Genomic DNA, 8,767 nt, shown 5'->3' with positions numbered 1-8,767 from the left:
ATAAAAGGCTCTTGTAATTTGGTGGTGATATCAGATGAAACAAATCAAAATGGCCAGTAAATGAGATACCAAATGAAATAGATTAAAAGGCCTAGTAAAACATCTTAACATAAATGATTGGTAGAGATGCATCAAAGGAATAAGTTAAAGGTCCCAATGAACCAACTATCTTATATCATACACAACATCTCATGAACACACAATTCATTACTCAATATAAGACTGTAGAAAGTATAAAATCAACCAATGACTTCATTTCACGCTTGAATAGGCTCTCAAGTATATTGACACTAGCAAAAAGTTTTGTTGTACATTTGACATCAAGGAGTCATAAGATTCAAGAATATAGGCATTGGGTTAGAGACCATACTCACCTCCCAATCGTAGGCTACTATAATCAAAATTATTGTGAAATGGTATCCATTTAGCTAGACTCCAGAGCATAAGGGGATTGTTCCCATGATACAACCAAGCTTTGCGCTGCCTCAATTGTTACCAAAATGATCTTCTAGTTGAACCCCCACCAACAATACATGATCCCTAGAGCATATATACCTTATCTAATATCTCTGGTCAGAGTCTCTATGTTTTTTGAAATTTTCCTCCTGGTGGTTAGGGTTTAGCTTGGTCCACATTTTCAGGACCAATAAAAAATGCTCCATTTATCCCTCAAATTCCATCTTTTTATTAGTCATCCCCGGTTGGTTTTTGTGTCTTCCAACCAATTCTTGTAGGCCAATCATATGAATTCCACATCATCTCTTTCCCCTTTCCTTTACATCTGTTCCAAGCAACATATCTTCCTCAAGCCCTAGAATCCATGTCCCTAACTCAGTTAGTTTACAATGTTTAAATTAAGTAGGAAATGTAACCAAGATATTGAAAACCCCTCCCCCTTAGGGGGAACATTCTCTTCGGTGTTCAATGAGCATATAAAATATAAAAATAAAAGCTTGAATGACTGAACATGTTATGAAACCAGCACACAAAAAGATAGAAAAGAAAGATCAACGCCTTAGGAATCAACGTCTTCGAGGGGACAACCTCCTTTACATTACACAAATGAACCATTCTTGGATGATTCAAATGACTAAACATCCTTTCTATATATACGATTCAAGGGGTCACAATATAATCCAAGTCGACATAACAATAATAATATAACGGCACAACAATAACAATAGTGGGCTTCTATGGGCACACTAATAATAATATTGGGACAATAGGGGCACAATAATAACAATAAGGGCTACACTGATAATAGTAATGGGAGAATCACTAGTATTATAGGGATCTAACATGCCCCCCTCCATCAAAAAAGTGTTGTCCTCAACACTTGAGTAGTTATTGATGCTTCTGTATAAAATTCTCATCCTCCCATGTGGAATCTTCAGCGGGTAAGTTCTTCCACTTAATGAGATACTCTGAAATTGATCGACTTCGTAGTTGTCAAGTTCTTGTTTCTATGACTGCTTTAGGTTCCAATATGAATTTTCCTTTCGAATCAAATTTTGGCAATATTGTTTGAATTAGGATCTTGTCACCTATAACATTCTTTAAACATGAAACATGGAAAACTCGGTGCACTCGGGAAGCTGTAGGAAGCTCCAATTTGTATGTCAGTACCAATATTTTACAACACCTTGTATGGACCATAATAATTTGGTGATAATTTATTATCCTTCTTAGCTTGCTTGAGGGACATTTGTTTATATGGTTGTAGCCGTAGGAATACCTAGTCACCTACATCAAAACTTCTTTCATTGCGATGTTGATCTACCTGTTGTTTCATTCTATTCTGCGCCAAAGTTAGGTTATCCTTTAAGAGTTGGAGAACTTGTTGTTGATGCTCGATGTGATCTTCCACTACTTTAACCTTATAATTTTCTCTTAAATATGATGTGATGGATGGTGGGTGATATCCATAAAGTGCCATAAATGGGATCATTTTTGCTGCAGTATGGAAGGAAGTGTTATACCACCACTCAGCTAGAGGAAACCATTTTACCCATTGTGTTTGTTTATCAGAGACAAAGCAACGTAGATATCCTTCCAAACATTTTTTTACTATCTTAGCTTACCCATCAGATTAAGGATGATAAGATGAGCTATGAGCTAATTGAGTACCAAGATAAGAAAATAATTTTGTCCAAAAATTTCCAGTGAAAATGGGATCTTTGTCGCTTACAATAATCTTTGGGTTTCCATGTAGCTTTTGAACTGTTTCCTTAAATGCATTAGAAACTGTACTGGCTTTAAATGGATGAGATAATGCACAAAAGTGTGCATACTTGGTAAGTCTATCAACTACCACCACGATGACACTCTTTCCTTCGGACATGGGTAAGCCTGTGATAAATCCATTGAAACCTCCTCCCAACATTCGCTTGGAATGGATAAAGGTTGTAATAGACTTGGGGTCTTAATTGTTTCAACTCTATTTTGTTGGAAAACAAAAATATCGCCACAAACTTTTGAATATCCGATTTAAGGTCATCCCAAAAAAATTCCTTCTTAACCCTTTGCTAAGTTTTTAAAAATCTTGAGTGCCCTCCTAAGTGAGAAGTGTGCAATTCCATAAGAATCTTTTGTTTGAGTTGGGAATTCTTACCCAGGTATAAGTGATCTTTGTACCATAACAAATCATTTTTCCAACTAAGTGTATCAGATGTACTGGGATCTTGTTGTAGCTTTTGAATGAGTGCCCACACTTCTTCGTCATTCTTCCATTCATCCCTTGATTCATTTATCCAATCTGGTTGGATAATAGAAATGGTGCAAAGCAATGCTTCCACATCCTCATCCTTTCTTGAGAGTGCATCTGCCACAACATTTTGCTTCCCTTTTTTTAGATGATTTCAAAGTCATAACCCAACATCTTTGCGACCCATTTTTGCTGCTCTTCTGAAGATAATCTTTGTTCTAAAAAGTATTTAAGACTATCATGATCTGTTTTTACCTTGAAGTGTCTTCCCATTAGGTAGGGTCGCCATTTCTTAAGTGAATGTATTATTGCCAACATTTCCTTCTCATAAATAGCTTTGTGTAAATACTTTCCTTTGATTGGACGACTTTCAAAAGAAATGGGTCTTTATTCTTGCATTAAATCAACATCAATTCCATTTCCTGAGGCATCACATTCCACAATAAAGGTGTTTGTGAAGTCCGACGTAGCTAAGACCGATGCTTGGTACATTGCCTCTTTAAGATTTTCAAAGGCCTTCATTGCTTCTGGAGTCCATGAAAATGCATCTTTCTTCAATAATGTTGTTAGAGGTGTTGTTATTCTCCCATAATTCCTAACAAATTTGCAATAATATCCTGTCAACCCGAGAAATCCTCGCAGATTCTTTATGGATGTGGAGATTTTCCATTCCTTAATGGCTTTAATTTTTCTAGGGTCTACCTTAACACCTTCATGAGATACAATATGACCCATATATTCCACTTCTTGTACTCCAAAGAAACATTTGGAGCTTTTTGCATATAATTGTTTGTCCTCCAACAGTTTGAGCACCTTGTCAACATGTTGAACATGATCATTCCAAGACTTTCTATAGATTGGTATATCATCAAAAAATACTAACATAAATTTTCTAAGGAAGGGTTTGAAAATGGAATTCATCAAACCTTGAAAATTGAACTTGCATGCAAAGAAAAATACCATGACCCAAAGATGACCCTTCAAATGTATAAGGGAAGAGCCTAGAGATTACTTCCTCCTCATAGACACTATTTAGATTAATTTCCAACATGAAATTATGGAGATTTTATTCTGTCGGAAGACCATCATCCAGGTTTTATTTTGGTAATCACCTCTCTAGGTGTTTGGGAAGAGGATACAAAGGAGCTACCATATTTACAGCTCCCGGTGTATTCCAAGGTATTTTTTCCATTACGAGGTTTCTAATAGGATATATGATGGAGGAGCTAGCATCATATGTGGAAGAAATAAGAGTATATAAGGGTGGGGGGATAAATGAGGATTAGGATGGAGAATTATAAGTTGAAATCGATGAAGTAAAAGGAGGTGGTGGGATTAAGGGACATTGTAACAGTTTCAAAGGAACCAATGGAATAGTAGGAGTAAGAGGAGGAGAGGATGTTATATTGTCACTAGCGGTAGAATCATTGCCAGAGATGAGATTTTTCTTATGATGAGTCTACAAAGGAAATTCAAATGGCTTAATTCCTAATTTTTCACTTTCTGAGCTAGCGAGAACTCTAGAATATTTTCAAGAATATCCGATACTACCTTCAGAAGGTTCATGTTCATCAACCTTCTCTCCATAAATTTATAACCTTTCAAGCTTTTGAATAATTGTTTGAATATTAAGAGGCTTAACTTATTAAACAAGAAGAGGATTATTTATTGAAGGATCACTAGAATATCTTCTTACAGAGCTAGGAGATTTATGGGAAGGTTCTGCAACTTCAAATCTAGGAGGTGGAGATTTAGAATGGGATCTAGAAGTTGATGGAGATCTTTGTGGAGGAGATTGACTCTTGTGATGGTTGCTTGATTTAATATGTGACCTTTTTCCATTCACAGTCTGATTTCCCTCCTTCTAACGCCAAAAATGTTCATGGCTAAAACTGAATACATCAACATTTGGGAATCCACTCAATCAGAGCCCTAAATCAAACTCTTTTCCATTTGGGATGGTAGTTCTGACTGGTATTTTGGGTCTAGTTACCCATAAAAATGAATTATGGATGTACATGGAAAGGGTGGTGATAAACACTGATAAACTATTATAACAACTAATATAAATTTAAATCAATCCAATCTATTTACTTTACCCAAGTATATCAAATCGTATGTGCTAAAAATATAATGTAATTTTATGACAATAAATATTCTCACAAACCAACATTCTTAAAATCAATTAAAGAATTAATTTGATTAAATAGTTAATCAAATTAATATTAAGCTCATCACATATGAAAAATACTTTTGTTGTTCATTGTATTTTAATGAATTAATTCACACATACCAATAGTGATTATGTTTGAAGCAATAAGAACATATACATGAACAAAACTTAACCAATAAAAAACAATTCTCTTTAAAAATAGATAACAGATAGTGGTGATAGAAGCACCTGATCTAATAATAATATTTTCATATTGGAATTAAAAATGGTTCAGATAATATTAAAGTAAAACTTTAGTACAAAAGTGCAACTCAAGCTTTGTTTTTTCTTCCAATTTCAAGAACCCCTTCCAATGATTTCGAGAGGGAGATTTATAGTTATCTTTACAATAAATGAGTGGAATTAATCCCCCTAAAAATGCTCAACTAAAATACAACAAAGACATCATAAAAAGTAAATGGTTACAACAGCCATCAACCAATTGAAGTTGAACCAATAGTTTGTTGCCATAGCCTTTGGATTTCTAGAAGTGGTGCCAACTCTGGAGGGGATCGAGGCTTGATGTGCACCTGGCAGCTGAAGATGGAATCCTTCAAAGGTGGCATCATTTGAATGGATGAATTGGTAAGTTATTTTAGGATCGGTAAATGACTATGAGGCTTGATCAATAATTGCCAATTAAGTTCAAGATTGACCTTGGTTAATTGATCAATTCTTTTAACAAATTCAGATCTTTCCTCAAGCCAATTATTTTGTAATACGTCCATATCTGGAAATGTGTCCACTAGATGATTGGATATCAAATTCGATTAAAGTAATGAATCATTAATGGACTCCACTATGGAATTCGAAAACTCACATGCATCATTGATTAACTTTTTCGCCAAACGAATTCTGACTTTCTATCTTTTGAAGATAATAAATTCATGCTTTTCATCAACTTTGGAAAAATCAGATTTATTTCCCTCTGTGATGTTTTTCCATTTCAGAAGCTTGTTCAGGTCTCATTTGGTCCCATCATAGTAAGAGTCCATGTCAACTAGCTCATCTATCAATGTGTCTCCCATCTTACACTGCATTTGAATCAAGCTCAGCTTTTCACAGAGAAGTTGTTGTTGTTTCTAGAGAAAAGTATTAAGCTCATAGGCCTCTTGTTTAAATTTGACTAAATGAGGGATCTTGACCTATATTTTCTCCAAATTTTGTTGTGAATCCTTTAATTGCCCATATTTTAACTTTATGTCTTCTTCACATTGAATTCGAAGTGCATGAAATTGCATTTGTGTTTCTGCCAATGTGATCTCCTCCTTATTCAATTTTGTTTGCCATTGTACTCTAAATTGTTCCTTTTCTTTCATGAATCCCTACTCCATGGTGGCTAGTTTTTCATATTTCCCCTTAGAAATTCTTGTACCTCTATTTCCTTGTCCATATTTTCAAAAGCATAGGCACCTGTAAATTGGGTCAATTTCCCAAGTTCATCAGTAGGGGCAGTAGAGGATCCTTTCCAAAGGACCTCAAGAGAAGTCGCTTGAGAGGATTTTCCTTAGACTAAATCTTGGGATTCGTCCAATTTCCTCTTCTTTCTACCTCCCTTAACCAGAACTTTATGTAGTGGATTATAAAAGATATCCATAGGAGGAATATCCTCAATGTTGAGGAATGTTTCTGAGGTAGGACTAGCAGGAATAATTTCCACCTCAGGCTGAGTGGCCACTGGTGTCTTCTCAGATATTGTATGCTATGGCATGTATTTTGCATAGTATTTGGATTACTCTACGAATTTTTTTGTTGAGAAGAAATCTCTCCTCAAAGGATCATGTTTTCTTCCACCCCTTGCTTTGGTTATTTTATGATCTGATAAAACTATTGTCATACCTTTTCCATCCTTGGGTCCACTATATGAACCTTTTATTCAGAGGTTTAAGAACTTGTTGTTCCTCTTTACTTCATTTGAGAGGAAACATCTTGTTGAGTAGAAACCCTTATGTTCTTCAAAGAGGCAAGTTTTTCTAAGGGAAGCTGCAATAAGTCCATAGGCGGAAGGGTTAATCTTGAATTTCTAAAAGTGAAAAATTATTCTCGCTCCTTTACTGACAATGTTTCATCCACACTATTCAATATTTTATTATACAAGGAAGCTTCAGCAAACAAATCATCAATTTATGTTCCTCGTGGTGATACCTTCTTATGCCAGAGGTTGAGGCAACCTATTTTTCTACTTTGTTAGGGTCATACGTCCTAAAAGGGACAGTGGCCAACTTTAGGATCTCTATAGGTTGCACCTCTTTCTATGCATAGCCATAATTAGCCATGGAATAAATATCGAAAGGTAGAGGACACTAGGGCCAAACCCTTTTATTGTTCTCCTTCAGTGCTTTAGTTATTCCATATTCTAATGTATGATATGCCACTTCTCTGCACAATAGTTTGTCAGGAATGTAGACGGGTAGGACATGAGGTGTCACATAGCTTCCCCAAACTCTGATGTACATAAACAATTCCTCACCAATCCAATTCCAAATCTTATTAAGGTTATTTGTGTCCTTCGGGCACATTCTAGGGGGATTGGCTTCAAATACTATTTCATAAATAGGTACGATGACTTGGTGGAAATTTTCATAAAAATGATCAAAATAATTGGACTCCCAAAGAAAATTATGATAAATATGAATTGGAATAGGATCAAAAGGGGTCCATTTCCATCCCATGGCTAGGAAATCCAAGGAAAAACAAAGACAGTCCATAATGTAGGAAGACATGTAAAATGGAGGGATTTTGTTCTCATAAACATTCCGAGAGGTGTGGAAATCCAGAATGTTTTTAGCCAAATTATTGGACAATAGGGTGGCCCAATCAAAGATATAACCCTTAGATTCCCCATCAATTAAAGAAACCCAAGTATCAGGAAATTCAGAAACGTTGGGATAGGCATACGATCTGCATAGCATGGTGGAAATCTAACTAAAATGAGTAGCAAGTGAGTCTATTGAATACTTATTATCCTCCTCTACTTTGTGTTTATTCAGGTCTTTCCTCCTCTTAAAAGATTAAAGTTCTATGCAGAAATTTAAAAAATTCTTTGCAAAAACTTAAAAATTCTATGCATAAAATTGAAAGTACTTGTAGAAAATTGAATGTACTTTGCTGGAAATTGAATGGAACTAAATGTACTTAGCAGAAAACATAATGTACTTTGCATAAAACGGAATGTACCTTGCAGAAAGTTGAATATACTTTGCAAAAAACAGAATGTACTTTGCATAAAACTAAATGTACTTTGCAGAAAATGTAATGTTCTGTGTTGTTACAATTACCTAGAATGTAGATTTCTTGTTCACAACTTTTTAGATCAGAAATTGTAGATAGAACATAAACTTAAGGATCATATGAAAATATCCAAGCACAAATATGAGACACTAAGAGTTAGGACCAATGACCAGGGCAAACCCACAAGGGGAAAACCCAAATGATTCTTCTTCTATTAGATTTTTTCAATTGTTTAGCAAAGTACAAAGAGAGAGAATGTGAATGAATAAAGTCACCAATGTCTAATCAAATTATAGTTGAAGTGTTCTTACTCTTTGCTTGAATATCTCTTCCTTCTCTTGATCAAAACTTGTCCTTCACACTTGCTCCAGCTCTTCCCTTGCTCTTACTCTTCACTTTCTCTCAAAGTTCTCTTGCACACACTCAACACTAGCTCTCATTCTTCACAATGAACATGCTACATCAACTCTCACATGTTCTTGCTTAAATAGATGAGAAAGGAGAGGAGTTACAAAAACTGAATTCATGCCTTGAGCCAACAATAGGAGAATCAAATTCTATGAGGGAGGAGTTAATTGAGGAGAAGTGTATCTCATCCCAAGAATATAAAGAGAGACACA

The sequence above is a fragment of the Pinus tabuliformis genome, chromosome 4_2 (assembly GCF_031772625.1).
Source record: "Pinus tabuliformis cultivar Carrire ecotype Pingquan chromosome 4_2, CPIR1, whole genome shotgun sequence".
In the NCBI taxonomy this organism is placed as follows: Eukaryota; Viridiplantae; Streptophyta; class Pinopsida; order Pinales; family Pinaceae; genus Pinus; species Pinus tabuliformis.
The sequence above is the reverse complement of the archived record's forward strand: the minus strand, read 5'-3'. Positions refer to the sequence as shown.